Source organism: Sceloporus undulatus, chromosome 1, assembly GCF_019175285.1.
Source record: "Sceloporus undulatus isolate JIND9_A2432 ecotype Alabama chromosome 1, SceUnd_v1.1, whole genome shotgun sequence".
Classification (NCBI taxonomy): domain Eukaryota; kingdom Metazoa; phylum Chordata; class Lepidosauria; order Squamata; family Phrynosomatidae; genus Sceloporus; species Sceloporus undulatus.
In genome coordinates this window covers 97,905,749-97,921,349 of record NC_056522.1, presented here as the reverse complement: position 1 = coordinate 97,921,349, position 15,601 = coordinate 97,905,749, and the positions used below count along the sequence as shown (strand labels likewise).

At 39.4% G+C, this 15,601-nt stretch overlaps 1 protein-coding gene, 1 long non-coding RNA gene and 1 pseudogene across 2 annotated transcripts in view; 1 reads left to right on the top strand and 2 right to left on the bottom strand.

Annotated features, from left to right (window-relative positions):
* Positions 1-15,601, bottom strand: part of ARHGAP18 (Rho GTPase activating protein 18) — a 137,802-nt gene that overhangs the window by 114,918 nt on the left and 7,283 nt on the right. The gene's annotated exons all lie outside the window — the stretch shown is intronic.
* Positions 3,184-3,330, bottom strand: LOC121920086 (annotated as a pseudogene).
* Positions 5,022-15,601, top strand: part of LOC121919246 — a 20,845-nt gene continuing 10,265 nt past the window's right edge. The window contains exon 1 of the long non-coding RNA XR_006101421.1: positions 5,022-5,119. This is a non-coding gene — a long non-coding RNA (uncharacterized LOC121919246). The remainder of the gene's footprint in view (positions 5,120-15,601) is intronic.

The following is a 15,601-nucleotide window of genomic DNA, read 5'->3' as shown; positions in this document are numbered from 1 at the left end:
TGACTCCTCTAGTGCCTCCTGTTGCAGTGTGGGATTTGCATGTTAAGGAGGAGTATTTTAGATTCAGAAGTGTAGAACTTTGAAGAGTAGGTGTAGATAAACATCAAGTCCCAAAACTCAAATCACTAATGCCAACATGGGCCATGTCATAAGTGTACAAGTGTCCAAATTTTAACTTGTTGTATAACTACCCTACCTTCTCACTTTCACACACTAATCTTCTTTAATAGGAGCATCATGTTTCACAAGGTAAGGCGCAAGTTTTAAAGGCGGAATATGAAGGCTTGTTTACATGGTCCCTTTTATAAAGGCACACACCACTCTGATGCTATAGTTTGTGTTATGGCCAGAAAGGACAAAATTAATCTCAGGGAAGCACAACACTAAATTTGTTTTTGTAAATAAAGATGGAGTCACAGTCTGGTCATTTTCTTTATTTTGCTCATGCAGTCGAACAACTGTAAAAACAATACAAATAACACGTTTTCATTAGAATTCTTTGAATTTATCAACAAACCACTATTCATAGCTAATGTAAACAGATGAAATCCATAACGTAAAGCAGATGAAAGAAACATATTTCCATGCTTCTGCAATACAATATTAGTAAAGAAAAATGAGGCAAGAGCCTTGAGCAGTAGGATAGGAGGAACAAAATCTATTGAACTGAGCAATTTTTATGAGGTTGAATGACAGGTAGCTAAGAACTGATATTTTCTACCTTTGCGCACCAAGTAATAGATTGGTTAGCTAGTTTTATGGCTCATGCACCATGATCTTAAAGAGAAACTGTGCCCTGATAACCCCTATATTGCTGGCTTTGTATAAATCCCATAGCTCCGTTCCTGTTCATTTAATTAGGAATTTTTAAAAATTGAAATTTGTGTGTAGGAAGAAAGTGCCCCTGCAATAGTGAAAGTGGAGCTGGATCCAAAACTTGCTGTGACAAAGTGCAAAGATGGCACCAAGGGACGCATCCATTTGCTAAATTTCCTTGTTAACACTCCCTGCAATATTCATATTCACTCTGGAGGGTCTCCAATGGGTTTTTGAGGAATGTAAGGTACTGTAATATGGGTGCCAAATTCAGTACAGAAGCAGAATGGCTTTCCACTTGACCAAGGAATCTTTGGATCCAACCAATCATAATCTTGTAAAAAACAAACAAACTCGTAAGGATAGTTTTTTGTAATTGGTGCTTTTGAAAATGCCACATCAAAATGCATTTAATATGTGACGTTGCTGTAAAATGTTTGCCATATAAAAAACTGTGCAAGAAGACAGAACTAACAAACCAAAGTGGGAAAGATTCCTAATATGAAAAAGTAGGAGGGCAAGAGGTAATTTGAAAGTCTCAAAACTTGGGGCAATAGATAAACATTACTGTTACCAAAAGGAAAGCAAACTAGTTATTTAAAGTTTAAAAAAAAAACAAATCAAAAAATAAAATATACCGCTCAGAAAATTCAGATGGCAGGGACATGCTGGTCGTAACCAGTGTGATATTATGGACACATCCATGACCATGCCGGAGATGGCAATGAAAAAAGTAATTGAAATTGCCACTTGAATGAGAATCATATTATTCTCAATAGCAGCAGCTTATGGAAATCTGTAGAAAAGATATTTATAGACTTATTTTAGCGAATGTTGGATTTGGTAGTTAAGGTCGGAGAGGTCAGGTTCCCTGTAAGCTAATGGATTTAAGCAAATAATTCGCACCAAAATAATGTCATCACTGACAAGAGCCACTTGACCCATTTATCATTAAAAGGACTTTTTAAGAGTGTCCATTAAGAGTAACCATAGGGAACAATTGTTTGTGTTTTTGATCCTCAAGGTATGAAACCAAGTTATTTTTCTTTTGATGAATGGTACACAATTTGGAGCTATGATGCTGGAATATTTTTCACAATCAACAATTGAACAGTGTTAAATTTGGACACATTAATAGCCCAGTCAAATCAAGGCTTTCATTTAAATACTCTGTGAATATGTGCAGATGAGATTCTGAAATTCTAAAAGTGATAACTTGAATAACTTGCTCAAATAATCATCTGTGTCCGGAAGACCCACTGACTTAGCACACTGTCCGTTCAGGTTGGCAGCCTATCCCTATTAAGTCCCCCCCTTTTCAGGTAATTCCAGTGACGCCCATTTAAATGGTAACTGGCGCTTGTCTTTTACTTTTTACAGTAAAAAAACACTGGAAAGTATCTGGAAAAGGGGGTGAGGTGTGGGGGTTGCATCTTTACCTTTTAAATTCGTCTAATCTTATTCTTCTTCACAGAATTGTAGCACTTTAAGAGTATAGTGTGATAAACATCTATGACTCTGGAGACCAGGGTTTGATTCAGTACTCAGCCATGAAACCGAGTGGGTGACCTTGGGCAAGTCACATGCTCTCAGCCTCTGAATAAATCTTGCCAAGAAAACCCCATGGTCGGGTTGCCTTAGGATCACCATAAGTCAGAAATAACTTGAAGGCACACAACAACAACAACAACAACAACAACAATAATTGAAGAGCTGGGATGGGTAATGCAACCAAGTGATTTATAAAAGAAGTTAAATATTTTGTAACTAGTTTATTCTTCCAGGTTATCCTTTAATAATCATTCCTCTAAAGTAAGCTGCCCCCCCAAAAAAAAAACATGATAGGTTCACCATACGGTCTCCATAAATCAGAAACAACTTGAAGGTCCACAACAACAAGAAAGTGCATTAGAAAAGATCAGCTTATATTTCCCCAGTCACTTGTATTTTTACAGTCAATCCTGGTTATTTAGGTATTATTTCATCCTAGTCTAGTATTGTTAAATGACTTGCATTTCAATAAAAACTAATGCAATATTATAGTTCATTCCGCACTTGGTCTGGTCTTATACATGCTTACCTGGGAGTAAGCCCCACTGAACTTGGTGCCGTTTACTTCTGAGTAGACATGTATAGGCTGCACTATAAACAGATCAATGTCTGTAGGATTTCAACTTAATTCACCTATACACTTTAATATATTTAATTTAAACATGAGAATATTTTTGAACTTTCTAGTTTTATTTTACAGATTTATCTAAAAAGGGTATATTGGTGCTCTCTGGTGGCTGTTTTTGTAACAATTATTAATAAGCTAAAGAAACCTCATGGAAGAAATTCAGAAGATGTAAGCCTTTAACAGGAACAACAGGATATGTAATGAACAAACATGCTATGTCTTACATTTATAGAACAAGAACTGGATTTTCTTCCAAGATAGAGTTGGTTTAAGGGTAATGAGTTTACACACACTTGATACTACACTTGATCTTAGTCAAAAGGCCGAGAAGCGATAGTTTAAACAGGAACAGTGCTGATTTGCATGAGGTTATACATAAATATCCACCAAACTTTGTTTGCATTGTCTCTGCCATGAACTGAGATGACTAAAAGTTCAGTTACACCTTACCCTATGTAATAGTTCCAAAGGCTCTCTCACAAGTGAGTAGGCAAATGTGCAGAACTATGGATTTAACAAGTTTTGTTGGGTTCAATGGGCCTTCCTCCCAAATAAATATGGATTAGCATAGCAACTGGAACCTACAGCTCCCATTGATCATACAAAATGAATTCCCATGCTTAATTGTTCAAAAGACATGGCTGGAAACCCTAAGAAGCTACAAGATCCTGCAGGAGTATTTACACACACACACACACACACACACACACACACACACATCTTTGACTTTTCCACATGTTGTTGTGTTACAATCTGTACATGAAACGGATCTAATTGGCATTGTTACCACTTGATGTACACTTCCTCTCAAATGCCTTTGTATTTGGCCCTATCCACCTTGCTCCCAATATTGGCCACTGTCCCAGTCACTGCTGAAGAAATCAATTCCCACAAGATAATTTGCTTTTTTTAAATTTGTTTTATTTATATACTGCTATTCCAAAGATCATAGCGTTGAACAGCAAGTAAGCTAATTTGCCCCCAACCGTCTGGGTACTCATTTTAGTGACCTCGGAAGGATGCAAGCCTGAGTCGAGCTTGGGCCCTTTTGCTGGTCTTGAACTCGCAACCTTGTGGTTTTGAGTGAATGGCTGCAGTACAGGCATTTAACCACTGAGCCACCAGGGCTCCATAAGATGATGATGATGATGATGATGATGATGATGACGCCATGTTTCACTGTGGTAAACAGTGTTCTCTGTATAATGAGCACTGTTAGTATTTTTCAGCAAATCCAAAAAGTTGCTTTTGGCTCTCCTTACACCAGAGAACCTTTTCCCAAAAGCTTTCCTGCAAACTCAGAATGGGCTATCATATAAGTTTATTTAAGAAATGGCTTTCTTCTCACCCCCCCCCCTTCTATAAAGCCCTGATTTGAGGAGAATCTGGGTAATACCTGTGCCAGGGATGGTTTCTCTCACCTCATCTTTGAATCTCTCCATCCCCTTCAGATTTGCCAGTGAATTCTTGTTTGCTTCTGTTAATAATGTCCTCTTTGTCCCATCACTGAGTATTGCAGGATAGCCTTCCCTGGGTAGACTCTTAGTTGTCCCATATTGCCACCATTCTGAAACAACAGGTTTAACTGTGCACTTCAAGATGTTTCTAGCTTGGAATATATTTATAACCCAGCCCTTATTGGTATAAAACTATCTCAGACTTACTTTTTGTTTGTTTTGTTCACTTAATTTTGTACCATAGTGAAGTTTACAGCTTCACAGTGCTGAGTATCTTGTATATATTAAGTTATAAGAAAACTAATTAAATTACTCCAATTCCAGGCTATAACACAACAAAGTATGGACAAGTCAAAGGTGTGTGTGTGTGTGTGAATACATCTGCAGGGCACTGAAAGTTACCTCGAAGTAAACTAAAGTTGCAACCACTAGCTACCAATCCCATATACTCTAACTGTATCAATATGGCAGGGACACGTTCAATTTATCCTCTGTTGTCGCTCTTTTTCCAGCTGCTTTTAGAATATCCCATTTTTTTCTCTTCCCTTCCCACTTTCTCCCTTTGTTTTCAGCTTACTTCCTTGCCTGCAAACTGAGTTCAGACAGCAAAAGTGGTTTGCACACAACTCAGAAGAGAGAAGAGTGGACACCATCTTGGCTCTTCCCAGTAGGTTCAGGCATTAATTCTGTAGTGTAGATAGAAAGCTTTGCTTCACAAACTTCCAAAACAAAGTCACTATCTCTTTAAGATACCGCAACATTGTCACAGAACTGCTCCATATGTTATCCTAACTTGTTTCTTTTTCTAAATATCAACATGTGTAGTAGCTACTTTATTTTACTGGTCAAGGACTTTGAGAAAAATGTTAAAGAGGGGAAAAAAGGGTTCCCTTCAGTGGCGTTGCTTAAACCTGGTGTCACCCAGTGTAGGGGTGGTGAGGGGACTGCCAGAGGAGGTGGCCAAAAGGGTGCACTTAGTCCTCTCCTGTGCTACTGCAGTGCTGGCCTCCTCATGATGAGACTGGTGCTGCCAAAGCAACAGCAAGATGGGACTGCTCAGCCTTTCTCACCCTGCAGCAGGAGGAGGGTCCAACCAGGTGTCACCCCTCTTCTGGGGTGTCAATCAGTGTAGGAAGCACCCCCTCTAGTGATGTCACTGGTTCCTTCCTGCCAAATAAAGTTGATTCTGTCCTATTAGAATGCTTTCAAAATCAGAATCTACCTCCTTAAGTTTGCTTTCTAAGACTGAATAAACATAACTGTTTATTATATTGAATACACGGAGCTCTGTATGTAGCCAACCATATAGTTAGGCACATTTATTCTTAGAAGAGTCTTTTTATCCTTGATATTTCATAGAGTGGGCCAGTCAGTTGTTATAAATATAACAAGACAGGACTTAGGGGCTCGACAGATAGCCGCCCTTGGAAGTGCTGGGCTGAGGACACAGCAACTGAATGCCATGCCCCCAAGCCACTTGAAAAAGGAGCTGCAAAATGCAGCTCTTATTCCCAGCACTACGGGGGCACCATAGGGACTACATTTAGATGCTGCGCACGGGCAACATCATCATGGCACACCCTGTCTGGTTGGGCACACGTCAAGATGGCACCCAGGTGCCATGAGAAGGGCTTGGAGAGTGTAAATGCTCAGCCTTCGGGCAACCCTTGTTCGGGCCCAGGCCAACACAAAGTGCCGGTCTGTCTTGAGCCTTAGTTAAGAAGCCTCCAGAGGATTATGAAGAAAATATGAAGAGTTTGGGGTACGGGGGGGGGGGTGTTCAATTTTTTTATGTGGGATAGGTGATGTTGCTTTCCCTTACCACCTTTAATAGGTTGGTGTGATTTTTTAAAAAATGAACAGCAAGGTAATGTTGTACTTAGATGAACAACCTGCAAAATTCAAAAGGACTAAGGAGTAATGATGCTTAGGTAACCATTTTAGACTTTCTTTTTTTCTGCCCAATTTGTACCAAAGTCAGAAAACATGGAATAGGGTGGGTTCATACCAGAGCTGGTCTGGCTGCCCCAGGCTCAAATATCCTTCGCAGAGAGGTCAGAATGGAACTCGCCTTGCATTCCTTCTCTCAGTAGGAAAATGTTTGGGTTTTTAAAATTCTGACAGACTTTTAGAACTGAATGAAGAGCTTTTAAGAGATGCTGTATTGTTTTAATAGTACTGTCTTACATTACTTTTTATTATTTAAATTGTATGTTTTAAATTGTTTTAATAATGTTAATAGTTTAATTATTTTTAAAATGTTGATCTTATGTATGTTTTTAGTTACATTATACTCACTTTAATTTGGAAACTGTTTTGAGTCCTACTTTGGCGGGAAAGGCTGGGTATAAATGAAATTAATTATAAATATCAAAAATGATGGATGATGTATGTGGAACCTGCAGTAGAACAAGCAGAAGGACTCAAACATCCATTATGTTCCAAGTAAGCATGCAATGCCTAAGTCCAGCCAAACATTTAAAATTCTGTTGATGGGGAGAAGGCACGAAAAACCTTATTCAGGGTCCTTCAGTCCTATCATGGGCTTTATAGAATGATAAAACTGCAACCTAAACATGTTTACCCCAATGTACTCAAGAGTTCAATGCATTTTATTTTATAGTAAAGGTTCTGCTCAAGGTTTGTTTGTTTTTTAAGTAGAAATATATGCTGAATCTTTTGACTTCTGTCTGTAGAAATACTTAAAATACTTACCCACTGTCTGACCTTGGGCAAGTAACATTCTCTCAGCCTAAGAGGATGGCAGTGGCAAACCACCTCTGAAGAAACTTGCCAACAAAACTCCATGAATGGTGATTCGCCTTAGGGTCCCCATAAGTCAGAAAAGACTTTGAAGACACACAGCAACAACAACAACATGGTTAAAAGGAGGAGAAACACACATTCCTGTTTGTTTAGACATTCAACTTTTACATGAACTCAGCATACTACATTTTGTACATAAATAGCTCAAAATGTTTAATCTACAAATAACTTGTAGATTAAATTACCTCCTTAAATTTAGCCATAAATATGCTAATTAAGAATACATTTCTTTATCTTGTTTTTAAATACTTTTCAAATGTTTCCAGGTAGAAATAGTTTGCCGCTGCATTTAGTTACTTGTTTGCCATCTGCTGGCTGAAATATAATGCTGCTCCCAAGTCAAAGTACAGTATTTGCAGGAGTGGGCAAATTTAAAATCAGATAAGGCATGTGGTATCAGCTAGCACAATGCTTCAGAAAGAAACCAGGGCCAGTTGTATCATCTACACCTTAATTAGAGTACTAGCAGGTGGCCTTTAGCACTTGCTCTAATTTGCACATCAGTTAGTTTTCTGAAGTGGTATCATTTTTAAATGAGAAATGGGCTTCTTGACAGTTGTCTTGAAACTTTCCATTATTGTGTCTTTTGGGGGAAACTAATATGATATCCTCAAGGGGGAGCACAGTGATTGGATGAATGGGACATGAACCGTAGGGTTTGTCCTCAAGTGTCCATGAGTTTTCTTGCAGAAATAGCCCACACTGAGGAACTGACCTGACCAATATGAGGAAGGAATAAAAACATACCTTCCATCTGTTACGTATGGCAGGAGCAGTTCTGATTCATTCTCCATTGTCCCACTTTTTCAGCTGCTTTTAAAATGATCCAGTTTTTCTCTCCCCCTTCATCCTCAACTTACTTTAACTGCTACAATCTGAGTTCGAAGTGAAAAAGTATTTTGCACTCAGTTAACTCAGCAGAGAGGAGAGGAGAGGAGAGGAGGGGGGGAAGCAACATCTTTCTCTTTCCAATAGACTCAGGGAGAAGCAATCTGCTGCAGCCTCTCCTATCTTCTGTGTTCTTCCTTCTTAATACCTTTTGGCATCTTAACTATATTCTGATGTTGCTTAGCCACACATGTCCCTATTTTCATCTGTGAAATGTGTTATGTAGGCTCACTTTAGGCCTTTGCCACTTCTTTTCCAGAGCTTGGCAAATTGATTTAAAAAAAGGAATTTGTAACTCATTGGAACCCCTAAGTAATTAGTGTTGTTGTTACTCTATTTTCAGAAGCTATATAGGAAAAGCCAACTGTTTTCTATGATGAATAGTCAGATCTGGTTTGAAAAGACTGCCCCTATGTTTGTATCTTATTTGTTTAGTTACCATATTTCTTATGATTTAACATTGTACGAATACTTATCTGAGGTCTACAGGCCTCTTTAAAATTAGAACACAAGAGTGCATGCACACACAAGCACACACACACATGGTTCCGAAGAGTTTTCAGTGTAAATTTCAATTAATTTTCTATTACCATAGTAAACATTTCTGAATGTAGATGCAAATGAAAGAAATGTTAACGAAGACAAGATGTCCTACAGTCCAAAACCTTGTCCTTTTCTGACAGTGGTGGGCCAGATTTGATAACCAGTGGGTAACAGTTATCTCTGTTAGTCAAACAATTAAACATGTGGTCAGAAACAGCAAAAAAAAAATTGTTCTGGTTGCTTAGCAATGGAGCATCATTTCCATTATATTCATTCGTTTACATTCACTTGTTTGTTGTAACATGCTCAGTAGATAAGTGACTGAAGTACACAGATCCATTTAGATAGGTGTTGTTATTTTAAAATTTATTATCATGTATGTCACAAACTTCAAGAATGTTTGAGGGTTTTATTGTCAATCCTAGATCAATCAGCCTTTCCATGTGGAAAACCTTGTCCTTAAATTGAGATGCAATGCCATTCAAAACACAGTACAGATGAACTGCATCCACACTGAAACAAAGCTTGAAAACATTCTAAAATAAATTTAGCTATGGCTTTTCCAGATTAATCTAAAGCAGTGTGTCTTCTTGCACACTGTCGGTTTTTATCAGTTTTGGCCTTTGTTGTTACTTCTGCATCCACTTTATCTGTTCTTTGGGAAGGGGGATGTTTGTGGTGCTTTACTGATCTGAACTACGACTCTTCAGAAAGGTTTTTTAGTAGCATAAAGCCCATACAGACAGGCCAAAATAAAGCTGTGTTGGGTCACTGTGGAGATATGCTGTTTAAGTTATGCATACATCCTAAGAGGCCTGAAGTTGTGCCAAAGCCATGCTCCAGTGCTAAGAACTGGAGCACAGCTTTGGTGCAGCTTCTGGCCCCTTAAGTTGCGTGTGTCATTTAAACAGCATGCCTCCGAAGTGACCTGAAGCAGCTTTATTTTGGCCTGTCTGTATGGGCCCATAGTTTGCTGAGGTGGGCCTATGATTTGAAGAGCACGTTTTCTTCTGTTACTTTTAAACATTTTTTTAGAGTTATAGTCCAAAAATACCATTTCACTGGTGCACTACAATTTAAAAAATAGATAAATAAGAGAAAGGAGAAATCCTTCCAATATGTCTCATTGGTTTTTTTAATGTTTTTTTTTAAAAAAAAGTCCACTCAAGTGCATGAACAACTTGTTGCAACTGCTACCAGAAATTTCCAGAAAATAGCCTTGGACCATAAAAATTTAATTTGGAGATTTATCATAAATAAGTAAATAAATAAAATTGAAAAGTACAGCAACAAATACAAAGCACTTTACCTAATCAACTAAATAGATATTGCAATAGGCCAATATTTACTGGAATGAAGCAGGCAGAATTCTTTGAAGGAAATCACTGTGATGTCTTTCTATGAAGTCAGCCCTCCATATCCACAGGTTTTTTTATTCGCAAATACAAGCATCCACAGCTTGAAAATATTTTTAAAATATAGAAATTCCAAAAAGCAAAATAAATTTTGCCATTTTATATAAGGGATATCATTTTACTGTGCCATTCTATTTCATGGGACTTGAGTATCTATGGATTTCTGTTTCCACAGGGGTCCTGGAACCCAACCCCAGTGGATACCAAGAGTCCACTGTATTTGATGGGATCACCTTGCAGTGAAGGGCAGGTTTATAATCTTTTTCATCCACATGATAGTCCCCCTTTTGCTGAATGTTATAAAAATGTCAAGTGGTATGCCACACTATATCTAACCTCACCAAATACAGTCGACCCTCACCTTACGCAGGGGATCTGTTCCAGACCCCCCCCCCCCCCCGTAAGGCGAATTCCCCCTATGCTCAAGCCCCATTGGAAACAATGGGGCCCGTGCACAGTGGCGTGGCACCACGGGCGCATGCACCCATTCAAATGAATGGGACGCACCGCCCCTTGTGCCCCGCGCGCTCCCTGTGGCTTGAGCACATATGCTCAAGACCGCATAAAGCGTGCCCGCGTATAACGCGAGCACACTATACTGTAACAGAAATTTATGGATCTTCAATTACTAGGTCCTCTTGCGAATTCCTTGCTCTGCCAATCCTAGAAATGTAAGTTTCCTGAAATTTCTGTTACAATACCTTGTCCACATCCTTAAACTGCACTTCAAGGATAATAAACTAGTGGCATCTAAACTTAGAGGGACACAGATAATTTAATCTTCATGTGTTCAGAATGTGTGCCACAGCAGACCACTGCCATAAAAACACCTTAGAAAGTTCTGTCTATTCAATGTTGCTCAGAAATAACAGTGGCAAAGAAAGACCATTTAACATGTTTAGTTGCTTTGCTGCCTAAGAAGTTTATCAAACAGGAGGAATTTCTCTTAAATTCAAATGAAAAGAAAGTGGGGCCAAACACATTCACTTAAAGTTGATAGTTTAGCGCAATTACATGAATGTGCATTTCGTTTAAACTGGCTCCCCATTGCCCGAAAATAGCATGACATTGCCCGAATTTGCGTGTGGCAGTCTATCACGCAATAATATGAAACCACATGATTGCGTTCGGACTGACTTGCCATTGCCCGAATTTGTGTGTAGTGGGTTATCACGCAATAACATTAAACCCCATGATTGAGTTCAGATTGCCACTGGATTATACTTCCAATTTCCCTTGTCTGATAAACTCATTAGTAGTATGCCTAGCTAAGGTCTCTAAAATGCAAAGGTAGCCTGTTCCTTATGAGGATATCATTTAAAGTATTTTAGTATTTGGGACTTAAAATGAGTGAGAAATGTGCTGTCCAGAACTTAAGAGAAAAACATAGAGCACATTTAAATTGTGCTTTTAATGGACAAAATGCATAAAAATGTATCTTCAAAATAATTCAGCAATGTAAATATGTCCTGGTTCTGGGAGGAGGAGAATAATATGTAGGATGATTATTCAATCAATTAAAATCTCCAGCTGGTGAATCGATTAAGCTGGTGGTTTTTTAAAAAGTAAAACTGTCATCTCATTTCAAAATGTATACTCTGAAATATATTTCACTGGTTACAGTAGTGTTTTGTTTTTGCTGTGTGCCATCAAGTTGTTTCCAACATATGGGATTTTCTTGACAAAATTTGTTCAGAGGAGGTTTGCCACTTCCTTCCTCTGAGAGCATGTGACTGGTCCAGGGCCACCCAGTTGGTTTCATGACCAAGTAAGGAATCAGACTCTGGTCTCCAGAGTCATAGTCCAACATTCAAAGCGCTACACCATGCTTACTCCCCATAGTAGTGTTTACATCAAGTTAAACACACTTAGGAATTATCAGACAAGGGAAATTGGAAGTATAATCCAATGGCAATCTGAAGGCAATCATGGGGTTTAATGTTATTGTGTCAGACTACCAGACGCAATTTCGGGCAATGGGAAATCAGTCCTAACGCAATCATGGGGTTTCACGTTATTGCACGAGAAGTGATCACATGCAGTTTTGGGCAATGGCAAGCTATTTTTGGGCAATGGGAAGCCAGTTCGAACGCAATTTGAATACACGTAAATTTGCTGAACTAGCAAATTCATGTGAATGCGTTCTGGCCCCACTTTCTTTTCGTTCGAAATTAAGAGAAATTCATCCCGTGTGATAAACTCCTTAGATGGAGATGGACATTGCAATGCTATGTCAGAAGTTAGCCTCACTGAATTCAGTGGGACTTACAGCACATTAAGGTTTACAGCCTAGAAAAAGCATCTAATTGCTATTATTGCTACTGTCTGATGTGCTACACAAATATCTTTTGTAACACTAGTGGCTGCTTTGCTCATGAATAGTATCTTGTCTTTTTATTGGTCTGTCCCTTCTTTGTCTTGCTCTGTTTGTTCAGTGTTTCTGGCATTAGTCATTTGGTTCTGTTCTACCCATTTCTGTCTCCTTTGTTTGTTGTTCTCAAGTATTTGTTCACATTTGCTCTGAATTTATTTATAATAATGTGTAAACATGTGTTAATTCCCAAAGGCAATGGTGCTAGCCTACTAAAGAAACACACAGAATACAACACACAGGGAGTCCTATGGAGTCTTAAATACTAATACTGTGAATGTTTTATAGGGTGAGCTTTCATAGACTACGGCCTACTTCATCTGATGTTACATATTTTATCTTATATATCAGAGAGAGGGAATGTATGGCCCTCTAAATATTGTTGGATGACAATTCCTTCAGCCTTAGCTGGTATTGTCAATGGTGAAGGATGATGGGAGTTGCAGCCAAGGAACATTTGGAGAATTGTATATTCCCCCTCCCTCTTTAATGGCTTTATATTTCTAATATATTATTTTTGTCTGCACAGAAGTATACTGAACATTTTAAAAATACTTGTAATATTTTAATAACTTCATTTACATCCATATGAAATACACTGGGTGACTTTGGGCAAGTCACATGCTCTTAGCCTCAGGGAAGCCAATGGTAAAGGCCCTCTGAAGCAACTTTCCAAGAAAACTCCATGATAGGTTTGCCTTAGGGTCACCATAAGTAGGAAATGAGTTGAAGGAACACAAAAAACAACATCCATATATACTCTGTATATTAATGATAAACATCTGTCCATATCTTATCTTTCCATCCATCTCCCCTCTGACTCCAATTTTGGAACTCGGAGTGGTTTAAAAATTATTTTAAAATGGATATACTAAAACAAAATAAATTATAATATTAAAGTACAAACATACATATTTATTAAACCAAGAATCAAAATTTTAAAAATTAAAAGAATATCAGAGAAGGAGACAAAGGCAACATTAAAGACCCCTTTCTCATTAGCCAGTCAGTTGCTGAAAATTTGCATGAATTAAAAGGTATTTGCCTGCAGATCTACTCTCCCTTACACAGGAATTCCACAACTTGGGAGCAGCCACTGAGAAAGCTCTCTCTTGTTCTCACCAAATATGCCTGTGGGGATGGTGGGACCAAGTTAAAGGTCTCTCCTCAAGAGGATAAAACTCAGACAGGTGAGGGAAGATACAGTCTCTTAGATACCTTGGCCCCAGGTAACAGAGGACTGAAAGGTCCTAAATATAGCCCCACACAGAACATATTACTATAATCTCAAATGGGATGTCGCCATGGCCAACTATAAAGTCAATGATACTAACATACAAAGAGTCATCTGAGCTAAAGAAGAGAGAGAAAGATTGGAAAATATAAACAGATTGGGAGAATCCCCTTGTATTTCCAGTACTTACTATCGTGTACATAATTCCTTTTCACTTTCAGGAATGGTATAACGCTTAGTAAATTGGCCTGACAATTGCCTAGAAATGTATTCGTGTGTTACTGATACCATATTTAAATACTAGTGCAATCATAAATTAGCAGTGAAGCTATTAAATGTCCCAAGAAATCAGTAATTATACATCTTAAGATAAACAATATTATTTTTTTAAAACCACCAATTAACATTTTCAGCTAACCATAGGCTTCCTAAGGAATGCCACAAGGCAACAACAAATGAAAAACCAATTAATTCTGTACCAGTGTTGTTGTTTTTCTGGGAAACAGACTGCAGTTTAGCTGTGTTAGGATAATTTTTGAAGGTTAACAGTGCCAATTGCATTCAGTCTAATATTCAACACATTAAAGATCTCAAATTGAAGTGCATGTGTTATCCTTAATTAATCAAGCTAATTTCTTTTCCCTATGGGGCTTTTTCAAACAACTTTTCTCTATGGGTACAGACTAGAGCTTAATAAACAGACCTACGTTATAGGACTACTATGCCGAGAATCCCCTAGCTAATATGCCCAGTAACTTTGCCAGGCCAGGTCCAGGATGGTACATGTCTTCCAGTCAGTTTGTGGAAGAGTTCCCATCTGGATCTGCCTTGCTCTACCTGTGTGTCACCATGACTGACTGGGCAGGAGAAGTGTATTGGAGCTAAGATGGAAATGGGAGTGTGGATCCAGGGATGTAGCTAGGATTTTAGGAAGGGGGGGGGGTCCAGACTAAGTGCCATCATTATAATGGGGCTTGAGTGCGGCGGTGCAGCAGAACACACCATTCATTTTTCTAATGGAAGGGGGGGTCCGGACCCCCAGAACCCCCCCCCTTGGCTACGTCCCTGGTGGATCTGCACCCATGCTGGGCCTGAGTAGGGTTGCCATAACCTGGCTGCAACCGGGATTATCCCGGTTTTGGCAGCCCCGGGCCCCTCCCATCCTGGGTGGCGACAAAAACCAGGACAACCCCGGTTGCAGCCGGGTTGCGGCGCTTGACCGTGCTGCCCTCCTCCTCCTCCACTGCGCAGAGGAGGAAGAGGAGGGTCACGTGGCCTTGGGCGGAGGAGGCAAAGGGGGAAGCCCCACGCCGCCCTCCCCGCCTCCCAGCACGGCCCCGCACCACCAACCTCCTTCTCCTCTGCCTCCTCTGCCCTGCCCCCAGGCCGGGCCCACGCAGCGCATGGAGGAGGGGGAGGAGAAGACGGAAGAGGAGGAGGAGGGAAGAGGAGGAGGAAGAGGAGGAGAAAGAGGAGGCGGGGAGCAGAAGGAGGAGGTGGTGAGTGGCCAGAGGCCTCAAGGTTTTTTTTTTTTTATTATTTTGCATGCTTTAATTGCTAACAAGTCTCCCTTGCTTTGACAATGATAATGTGATGATGATTATGATGATGATATGAGTCAGCTTGAAAGGCATGCAGGCACTGTTTCTGAAGCCGAGAGAGTGTCACCTTCCAAAGTACCTTTTCTGTGTGTTTTTGGTTCTTTAATGGTGATATTGATATCAGCAAGCCTCTGAGGCATGGTCAATGTAAATTGCTGTGATTTTTACAAACTCATGCACAGTGAAGAAAAACCAAAGTCCCTTGACCAAGTACACACTTCTGAGAAGTACACTTGGTGCAAGAACTGTAAAACCACCTTGACATGTTCAA